The following is an 11434-nucleotide window of genomic DNA, read 5'->3' as shown; positions in this document are numbered from 1 at the left end:
GGATTATTAGGAGGCACTTGTTCCGCCTCCCATGAACGAGGCACAGTGTCAATATAGTGCCGAAATGTTCTTAATAGATTAATGTCATAATCGGTTGCAATCCATAAATATTGCGCTTGTAACACATCATCCGTAAAATAATTTTTCTTCCCAGCATCATGATCCTTGTATCTTGCCTTGAGTTTTCTCGCTTGACGAAAAGATTCCAGCTCCTTCCCAAAACCTTCAAACTCGGTCATTGCGTAACCAAGAAAACCATGAACTTTAGTCTAAGCTCGATGGACCTTTTTAACGTTCGTATAACCGCCTTGATGGTTCGTCGGTTTTGTTACTCGTCGTCAAAAGTTACCTTGACCAAAAGAATATTTATAACTTCACAGACTACTCTACTCTTAGTAAAGAGGTAAGTAAAGGTCGGATCCCAAGGGACGGGTATTGATGTAGGATTTTCAATTGCAATTGGTTGTGTCTAAGGGTGACACAATTTGGGTTGAGATAAGAGATCGACTAAACTAATCAACAATGTAAATAAAGTAATGAAAACAAGCAAGATGATAAAAATAAGATGTAAACAATTGATTAAAAGCACTAGGGTGTCATGGGTTCATAGGGGATTCATGGGATTTGATCATACAAACATATTTTCTACTAGATGCAAGCACTTATTGTTGTGATGGGATCGAGTTACTGTATATCTTACAATCCCTAAGAAGGTTTGGCTCCCGGAGCCGAATCGATTAGATTGTACAACACCTACAAGTCGACTTAATCCTTCCTATCCAACAATATGCATGGTCTAATGAGACTCGAGTTGGTTTATGTCTTACAAGTCTCATTGAAAAGGTAAGTGATGGGTAAAAAGTGCAAGGATTCATAGGCTCGCATTTCATCAAACATAGCATGTGCATAAGTTGGAATCACAACAAGCAAGCAAATTAATTATGAAAACATATTAGATTAAGCATGAATCAATCCCCATGTTGGTTTCCCCTAATTCCCCATTAACCCTAGTTAAGGAAACTACTCACTCATTATCAAGTTTAACATGCTAACAAGGTTGTCAATCATACTAGCAAGGCAAAACATGATGAACAAATGAAAATTATTAACAATAATTAAAAAGGATTAAGAGAGAATGATACCTATGAAGATGATTCCAAATAATAAAGAAAATAATAATAGAACTACTTCATGATTGATGGAAGGTTGTCAATCCTCCAAATAAACCCAAACAATCTTTTACCCAAAATAAATGATGAACAATAGAGAAATTAAGGAAAGATTAAGGAATGAGATTTGTATTAATATTAGATTAAAAGTTGATTACAAGATTAAGACCAGATTAAGATAGGATTAAGATTGTATTAAGATGACATGCTAATCTAGGTAGTACAAAGGGGTATTTTTACTAAAGATTAGGTACAAAGATTAGGGTTACTAATGGCTTAAATGACTATTAAGACCCTTAAGAAAAGTTGAGGAAGTGCTCCTCTCCAAGCAGATGCGCATCTCCGTTTTGCTAGTCCCACGAAGATATGCTCGTCCCGAGCATCTAGGAAGGTGGCACGGTGGAGTCTGTCAGGAGATCCAAGAGGATCATGGGAGAGACGCTCGGATTGCTTGGCTTTAAAGACGAGCGTCTTGGCATCAGGACGCTCGGATTGCTGGGCAGGGAGACGCTCGGATTGGCTGCAATCCGCTCAGATTATGAGACAGGTTTTCTCTTTTCTTCTTTCCTCAACAATCCGCGGGGATCTTGTTGAGGATACAAGGATCCTTTCATCATTGCGCAATCTACTTTATTATCTACATAAGCCTTCTAGTATCGTCTTCCCTTTGACGCTTGGTCATTGAATGCGATCAATTTAGCTCCATTTCGCCATGAAAATGCAAGGTTTGCACTCCTCTCCTACCAATTCAAGGAAACAAAACCTCAAAGAATATGCAAAATGGGAAACTAAAGATAGTAAATGACCCAATTATGCACTATAAAGCATATGAACGAGGCTAATTCGGGGACTAAATGTGCTCAAATATGAGTCACATCAAATATCCCCAAACCGAACCTTTGCTCGTCCTGAGTAAAGAGGTGACAAAGACTAGGACCCTTATTCAAACTAACCTACTAATATAGCCGACGTGAGACAATTAGCGGGTCTCACTCCGACCCTTCAACTCACAACAAGACAACCATGAGGTAGGACGCCTTCTTGCAAGGCAAGGTGGGGCTTGCCAAAATGGCGATACATCCCAGCATTAAAGCACACAAAACGAGTAATGGATGCATCTACAAAAATGAATAGCCACTTTCCTCATCCAAGTGGCGGAAATTATCTAAAGGGGAAGCAATCTAAGGGTACACATTCCATTATAGATACGGTTTCTTCAAACTACTAAGCCTAGAAGGATACCAAAAAATCACCTCCAAGTTGTGTCAAGCTAGGGTACCTTTGTCGTCAATTGTTAAATACTTTCGTCAAGAGTAGACTCCCTATGGTGTTAGAAACACTGGAGGATCGCGAAATTATATTAGTATTATACATTTTATATTGGTTGCATCGTAATATCGTGAATGTTATTAAGTCGGGTTTATATCGTATATGTTGAGTCGGGCTACATCACATTTTGTCTTTTGGGTCAAGAATTACCCATCTACATTTACCCAACGACCATACCCGTTTAACCCATTTGCCCTACCCGGAACATGTAACCACCATTTACCCTAAACCTAATCTAAGAGCCGCTCTCCCTCTCCCCTCTTTTCATTTTATCATTCATAAAACCATTTCTAAACCTACAGAAAGGGAGAGGAAGAAGAATTGTCGAGCCTTTCATTTGATTGAAGATTTCTCATCGATTCCAACCTAATTCGATTTCCCTGTTTGTAAGTCGATTTCATTCCATTGTTTATACTGTTTTAAAATGTTCGTCTTCAAAAAGTTTGAAAAGAGAGTCCTGTTTATTTGATGTCTAGTTTATGCATATAAAATCTCGTAGTCAAATTCTTTATGGTTTGTCCTAGATGATTTATTTATGAACATGTCGCTGAAAAGTCCGCGAATCTGATTTGGTTGTGGAAAATGATTTGAAACCCTAATTTTTATGTCGATTCAGTTATGAGGCTTTTTCATACATCATATTTGTATAGTCTAGATGATAATAGGATTTGGAATTTCTGCAAAATAATGTTTTAAACGCGTTTTATGAATCAATACTTTTTATGCGACGGTTTCTGTCAGTTTTTGGAAATCAGTCTGAAAACTCTTGATAAGTTTGGAATTTGAGAAAAACACGTTAGATATAATTTGTAGCTAAGACTCATGGGGTTCCAATCCAATTTTCCTTGTATCAATTTCATTTTTCTGGAATTAGTTATGTATTTTATTCCGAGTCTGTCATGTGCTGGAAAATCAGGAAAAATCGTGTTTGTTCTTTAAGTTGATATTCCTATTAAGTTATGATGAGTCTAGGTTATGTGCATGATTATTTGATTGAGTAGGTGGTAATTATACATAATTATGTTATGTAGGTGATGGATATGTGAAGGATCATAATTGATTGCTTGTGTGCTTGGATTGCGAAAAGGTAGGGAAATACACTTGACTTATTATCGTTGTTGTTGAATTGTGTTGACTTGTTTGTGTTTCATATAACCAAACTGTGAACGTTGACGTGATTCGTGGTTGTTGATTCATGTTATGATTCATATCCTGGAATGTGCTTGACTGAATTGATCGTATTGAGTATATTATCACAACATTGAACCGCATGATTCTATGATTTACCGGTTCAATGATATACATATTGTGTTGCATTAATTTCTTGAGCATTCATATGCATTGGAGATGGAGGATGTTGTGGTGACGTGGTGTGGTGATGATGATGTTGTGATAAGACCCAGGCGGGTTCTGCAGGACTTGCCCTGGTGTCCTCACCATGAAAATGCGGATCGGCTACGGTCGATATATAGTCTACCGGGGATCGGTATGGCTGGGCGTTCCGGGTTATGAGATATGAGTTGAGATGGAGGTGGAGGTGACGGAGGAGCATGCATAACATATTTTGTTGTTTCATTGTATTCCCTACTCAACCTCGTGGTTGACCCTGTGTATTCGTGAACACCTGTGACGATCCAAATATTGGGGAGCAGACTTGACAGGTTTATGAGATAGGATGGGAGCTTGATGGGCGTGAGACACTGGATCAGAAGACTTAGTAGCTAGATCATCATTTAGAAGACTTTCACTTTTATTTATGTTAGTTCTTTGTAATTTGATGTAAATGAGGTTTTGTAAAAAAGTTAAGTTAAAGAAATTATATAATTTGCCTTGGAGTTTAATTTGTTATACACTACCTCGCGAAACCGAGATGGTAACAGTCCGGTTTATTAGGGAATGTCTTGCTAGAGGCTCCTTTATAAATCGGGGTGTTACAGTCGTCCCCTCTCTACCATGCACAGAAGTGGATACGATGGAAAAGGGATCACTAGAATTTGAGTTTCATATGGGAGTTTGCTTTTTGTTGTTGTTTTTCCCCTCAATTTGTGGCATTTGACATTTTGAGAACAATTTCTTTTCCATTTCTTTTGATGTTTGGCATTTTCAACACTTGACAATTTTTCAACTTTTTTCTTGCATTTCTTTTTGAACATTTTCAAAGCTACCCCATTTGTAGGGAGGGTGCTTATATTTGAAGCATAGGAGTTTTCATTTTTGTTACTCCTCTTTTCTTTTGATGCAATTGCAAACTTTTTCTTTTCTTTTCATTTCTTGAACTCAAATTTTGAATAATTTTTGTGCCCATTCCCTTTTTTGATGACAAAAATGTGGTAGAACATGGATGATGGTTGCATGGTTTCAAGGGTCACCTTGGAATAAACGGTAGCCAAGGAGTTATCACACCACAAGGTACTCTTGACTAGGCCTTAATCCATGGGTCAAAGGATACTAGCATGACACATCCTGGGGTGTTTTACAAGTATTCTAACAAGAAAAGTCTTAAAAAGAAAAAGTATCTACAAGGGCCTTATATACACTTGTCAAGCTTCCCAAATAGATGGTTTCACAAAAAGTTTCCTAAATGCGACTATATGCCATAATGCAACTAACATTTATACAACCTAATGTATATGATACTACCAACTAGTATGCCAAATAATCTAAATGCAATCCTATAGTCACATTATTTTTACCGCATCAATCAAAATAAAGCCACATAGTCATTAACATAAAGAGGAAAAAGGAGATTGGAAAGATCATACTATGCGGTCTTCAATATCCTCATGTCTCGGATGTGGCGTAGTCGATCAATGTGAAAAAGAATGTACAAACACAATATATACAAGACTATACTATGAAGGAAATGAACATGTTTTTGGGTTTTTGAATTTTTCAAATTTTTATGGTTTTTATGATTATGAAATAAAAAGACATGTTTTTGTATTTTTCAAAAAAATTCAATTTTTATCATTTTTGTTTTTAAAAGTAAAGTCATGTTAGAATTTCCCATCCCCACACTAGTATGGACATTGTCCTCAATGGCCAATACGATAGGAAATTATGCAATCTATATGAAATGCATGATTTCTAAACTGAATGCAGACTATATGACATATAAACAAGTGATGCAACTACACCCTACTACATGATGCTTGAGTTTTTGTTTGGTTGGAGGGCATAATTTAAATTAACTCCCAATGCATATGAATAAATTTCCCCAAACCAAAATAGACATTATTGCTAATGTCAAAAATTGGGGGAGTTCATGCATAAGGATGCTATGCATGAAACTACAATTGTCATCTTGGATTTTAAATTTAGGAATAATAAAAGAAACACCTCAATGGGACCGAGGTGTGGGTCCTCTAAATGATGTTAGGACTCAAAATCATGATCAAGATAAAAATTATATGAAAAACAAGAGAAACAAACAAAGCCTAAAGGAGGTGTAGGAGACTCACAAAGTATTGTGGCATCCTCCCAAGAGCTTGCTAATCCTAAATCATCGCCCATGGCGACATCATTCCCATCTACATCATCATCACCAACTTCTTCACTAGAAGCTTCATCAACCTCCATAGATCCGGAGTCTTCACCACTATCACTTGAACTCTCTTCTTCTTCCTCACTACCCTCTTCTTCTTCACCTTCTTCATTCTCTTCATTTAATTCACCTTCTTTTCCACCATTCTCAACAACAACCTCCTCTTCACCCAAGCTAGCACCCCTAGAAGCACTAGGAAAGAAGACTTCCTTATCCGCCCAACTAGGCAAAGGACAAGATGGGTCAAGAAGTCCTTGCCTAGCTAGATGTAAGAGAGGCGGATATTATGCTCTATATGCGTTGACTCTATCCTCATGGGCTTGCTTGTGCATTTGTTACATCAAAAGAGTCAAGTAGTCATTCCCCGCCTTAACATTTTCGGGTTGAAACTCGTGGTAGGTGAATGGGTAGGGTGGAGTGATAATAGAGGAGGAGGGCTAGGCAATGTCCTCCCTTTGGTGTTGTATAATGTACTCGGCTTCCTCGGAGAGTGAGAGAAGGTAGTGTGGCCTATGGACATTGAGTCGGAAAATTTTGTTCGGTAAGGTGAAGGATTTGGCATCTTTTGTTAACCACTCGAATTTGTTGTCAAGAGTGTCATTCTTGAGCCATTTGAATTTGTAAACCATAGTGGGTAAATCAATGATGTGGCCTCCCTTAACCGTTTTATAAGCACCATCTTTGTTGAAGTCCCGGTTGAAGTGTTTTGCCAACCAAGTTACCAATCCCCCATTAACAATGAAGGCCGCATCTTCTTTGCCATGATCGATATTAAGCCACCTCTCAATTAAAAGTTGAAGAATATTGTACTTTGTGGTGAACTTTATATCAACATTCAAGGTCGACTCGAGATAGATAAAATCAAGCTCGGTGAAGTGGTTTGTTCCCTTTCTAGAAATCAAAGTGTGCCCAACAACCTTGTGCCACACCCTTATGCCCGGATGATGGACATAAAGGGCACGACAATCATGGTAAGACGTAAACTTTCTTCCGGTAATAGCCTTCCATGAAGGAGTGGGATCATATTTTGTTACGGGTTTCTTCACATAGGTCGAGTCATTGCTAAGGCCAAAAACTTTACCAAACTCACCAAAGGACATTTTCCTATCAACATTCTCAAGGCGGAATTCAATGTTCGTTCGAGTCTCCACCTTCGTAACTTTAAATGAGCTTAAAAACTCCAAGGTGAGGGATGGGTAGGTCAACTCTTGCATATTAAACAAAGTAAGCAATCCCATTGACAAGAAGAAATTCTTGGTTTGTTCAAAGACACCCAATTTGGTCAAGGTCTCTTGGCATATAAACTTGGTGGGTAAAATAGATTTCTTAGCAAGGGATACAAATTTCTTCCTATGAGCATCAGATGTGAAAATTACCTCCGGATAATCATGTAGTTGCTCAACAACCGGAGTAGAAGTAATATTTTCCACCATAGGAGAAGTAGAGTCTTGAATTTCCATCCTTGCACTTTGAACCACCAAAGCCTTTGAAGCTTGTAGAGCTTGTTGCCTTTTTGAGAGATTCTTCTTTGGAAGTGCCTTGTTTCCACCTTTTGTCCTAGCCATCTTCTCCTTGTATGTAGTAACACCCAAAGATTTGCTTGAATTTCTCAAGTTTCAATAAGACCCAAATCGATTTAGGAAATTCGAATTTTGCCGTAGTACCCTAGAAAATCGATTCAAACTTTGAGGATTTTGGTGTTTTAATTGCTTGTTGTTGACAAAGGAGTGATTTGTTTGGGTTTTGAGGGAGTTTGGAATTAATTTGGATGAATTTGGTTGAGAAAGTTGATTTTTATGGGTGGAGGGATTGAGGGTTTTAAGGGTTTTGGAGATGTGTTTGTGTTTTGAATGAGTAAAATGAATTGGGAAAAGGAGGGTTTTAATCCCGTTATTTTTGAATACAGCAGGGGAGACTAGCGTCTTTGGGTCGGGACGCTCGGATTCTCTGTCAGCTTATTTTAGAAAAGAGAGCCCGTGGTAAAACGAGCGTCTTTTGCAGGAGATGAGCGTCTTTCTAAAGGGAGACGAGCGGATTCTTCTGAGGACGCTCGAATTCTTTGTCAGGGAGAAATCCCAAATTTTAATAGCAGCAGGACGAGCGGATCCTCAGTGAGACGAGCGTCTTGGCTGAGACGAGCGGATTCTATATGGAGATGCTCGGATCTTCAGTTAGACAAAAAATTACCTTTCCAGCTCTCTCAGGACGAGCGTCTTCTTCACAGGACGCTCGGATTTTCTTCCAGGACGAGCGGATTGCTGTCGGGCCGCTCGGATTGTCCTTGTACCTCACGGATTCAGTTCCACCCGTGGGTATTTCATAACCCGAGTCATTTACTCTTCATTCCTTTGGTCTTCATTGTGGGGGCACTATGAAGGCTTGGATAGCCTAGGCAATTGCTATCCCCACACTATGTCAAAACACTACACATCAATAAACATATAAGTCCCTCCCTCACTTTCTCTCAAAATGAAAATCTTGATCAAAGCATAAAAATACAAATCCAAAATTGACAAGAATGCAATACAATAAGTAAAATGCAAGTTAAGGGGTTAGAATATTTACAAATGGTGGTTTAGGGAGGACTCCACCAAACTCTCATCCATGTATGAGATGTCAAGGGGGCATCACCAAGGTGTTGTTGATGTTGCTCAACACCTTGAAGAAGTAGTCGAAGGCTTGTTCATTGTTATTATAAAGATCTTCAATAGACTTTTGCACACTTTGTTCTTCATTTTGGTGACTTGAGTGGAAATGGTCACCAAAGCCTTGGTCTTGGGTCATAGCATTACCAATATATGACTAACCCTTCAAACTCATCATCCCATAGACCGCATACTTCATCTACTTGTTCCCCAATAGTATCATGAGTTGATGAGAACAACTCCTCTTTCTTCTTGTCATTATGGCCAATGAGGCCTTCTTATTCTCTTGTCATGAGTGGTGTTGAGCTATTCAAGCTCTCATTCTTGTTGAAACATTCTTGCTCTTTGGATGGAGCATCTTGGAGATTACCCATTTTCTTCTCCCATATGGGTGGTGATTCTTTACCCATAGCTTGTTCTTTGCATTGAGATGCCAACTTCTTCCTATCACTTTCTCGGCTATAATGATCAATCATGAAACATGGCTCATGTAGTCGGGGAGCTCTCATTGTCTTGTCAAGATTAAAAGTGATCGTTTCATCTCCTACTTCGAGTGTGAGCTCTGCAAGTTTCACGTCAATCACCGCTCCCGCGGTGTGTAAGAAAGGTCTTCCTAAAATGATAGAAATGTTGGAGTCTTCCTCAATGTCAACAATAACAAAGTCCACCGGGATGAAGAACTTGCCAATTCTTACCGACACATCCTCCCATACCCCTAAAGGTGTCTTCGTTGATCGATCCGTCATTTGAAGTGTGATATTAGTGCACTTGAGCTCTCCCATTACTAGCCTCTTGCACACCGAATATCGCATGACACTCACACTTGCCCCAAGGTCACATAGAGCTTTGTTGATTGTGGTATCGCCAATGGTGCATGGAATAGAGAAACTTCCCGGATCCTTTAGTTTTGGAGGTGAACTTCCTTGTAGGATGGCACTACTCACCTTAGTGAAAGCAATAGTCTCAAGCTTCCGGATGGATTTCTTCTTTGTAAGAATATCTTTCATGTATTTCGCATAGGCCGGAACATGATTGATTAATTCCGTAAATGGAATTGAGACTTCCAAGCTCTTCACAATCTCCATAAACTTCCCAAGTTGTTCATCAAACTTAGGCTTAGCTTGACGACTTGGAAATGGAAGTCGAATCACAATAGGATCTTTCTCTTTAGCCTTCTCTTCATTCTTCTTTGAAACTTCTTGAATGGTGGGTTCTTCTTCCCTAGAGTTTTCCACAACTCTTCCCTTGTCACTAGCATTCACAACATCTTCATCAACGGGCGTCGTTGGACCTTCATACCTTGTACCACTCCTCAAATGGATGGCACTCACCGACTCATGTCTTGGGGAATTACCTTGAGGTGGTAATTGCCCCTTTTATCTTTGTGAACTAGAAGATGATAATTGAGACATTTGGGTCTCCAACATCTTTGTGTGAGCTACTATGTTGTTGATGGTGACGTCTTTTGCTTGACTATCCTTTTGCAGTTGAGTGAAAAATTCTTGTTGGTTCTTTTGCATTTGGAGGACCGCTTTTTGAACATCAAAACCTTGGTCATTTGTTTGATTGTATGGAGTTTGATTTTGATTACCTTGGTTTTGATTGTAAAAGGGTCTTTGAGCTTGGTTTCTCATTGGAGGTGGGGTGTATGTTGTTTGAGGGTTTTGAACATTTTGACTTTTATATGAAAGATTGGGATGGAATTTGGTGTTTTCATTATAATAGTTGGAATAAGGGGTGCCACTTTTGTATGCTTGGAAACCATTCACTTGTTCCCCTACATTCACTTTGGTCATGTCCCAAAGTTCCACAACTCTCACATACTCCACTTGGAATTGATGATGATGCTACCATAGCATTAACATGTTGCTTGGGGGATTTGGAGGCCTCTTCAAGTTTAGCCATGGCCTTCTCAAACTTCAAATTAATGGTGTCAATATGAGCACTAAGTTGAGCACCCAATTGAGTAATAGAGTCCACCACATGCTTTCCTCCTCTAGTAACCTTCCGAGGTCTACCATATTGTGAGTTATGGACCGCCATTTCTTCAATCTTGTTCCATGTTTGATTGACATCAACTTCGGTAAACATACCATTTGATCCCATATTGAGAATGTTTCGGGAGTCTTCATATAGACCATTCCAAAATTATTGTACAAGGAACCACTCGCTAAGTCCATGGTGTGGACAAGATCGACAAGTATCCTTGAATCTCTCCCATGCTTCGTACAAAGATTCCTCGTCCCTTTGTTTGAACCCGGTGATTTGGGCTCTCAACATGTTAGTCTTTTCCGGAGGATATAATTTCTTGTAGAAAGCAAGTGCCAATTTCTTCCAAGAGTCAATACCAAGAGTAGCCTTATCTAGGCTTTTCAACCATTATTTCGTGGAACCAATCAAGGAAAAAGGAAATAAGACCCATCGAATTTTATCTTGAGTAACTCCGGTTTGAGAAATCGCATCACAATAGTCACAAAAAGTCTCCATATGAGAATGAGGGTCTTCACTAGACATCCCCCCAAATTGACTTCTCTCAACTAGTTGTATAAATGCGGATTTTGCAATGAAATTACCGGTTAGATGTTGTGGGGTAGGAGTACCATTTGGTAGGTTCTCCTCGGTTGGTAAGGAATGTGATGAAAATTTAGGCATTGTGGGTTGATTTTGTGGTTGGTTTTGTGTTGGGTTAGATGTCCACAATCTCACCAATACCTCTCAATGTATTTCTAGCAAGTCTTCTATTGTTG

The 11434-nt window shown here is 39.1% G+C and overlaps 1 non-coding gene across 1 annotated transcript; it reads left to right on the top strand.

Annotated features, from left to right (window-relative positions):
• Window positions 1-10860: 10860 nt before the first annotated feature.
• LOC141593213 (small nucleolar RNA R71) lies at window positions 10861-10967 on the top strand. The gene has a single exon (XR_012521316.1). It is a non-coding gene; the product is annotated as a small nucleolar RNA R71 (small nucleolar RNA).
• The last annotated feature ends 467 nt before the right edge of the window (window positions 10968-11434 follow it).

This window comes from Silene latifolia, chromosome 7, assembly GCF_048544455.1.
Source record: "Silene latifolia isolate original U9 population chromosome 7, ASM4854445v1, whole genome shotgun sequence".
Taxonomy (NCBI): Eukaryota; Viridiplantae; Streptophyta; class Magnoliopsida; order Caryophyllales; family Caryophyllaceae; genus Silene; species Silene latifolia.
Note: the sequence above shows the minus strand (reverse complement) of the source record. Positions and strands in the feature narration are given on the sequence as shown.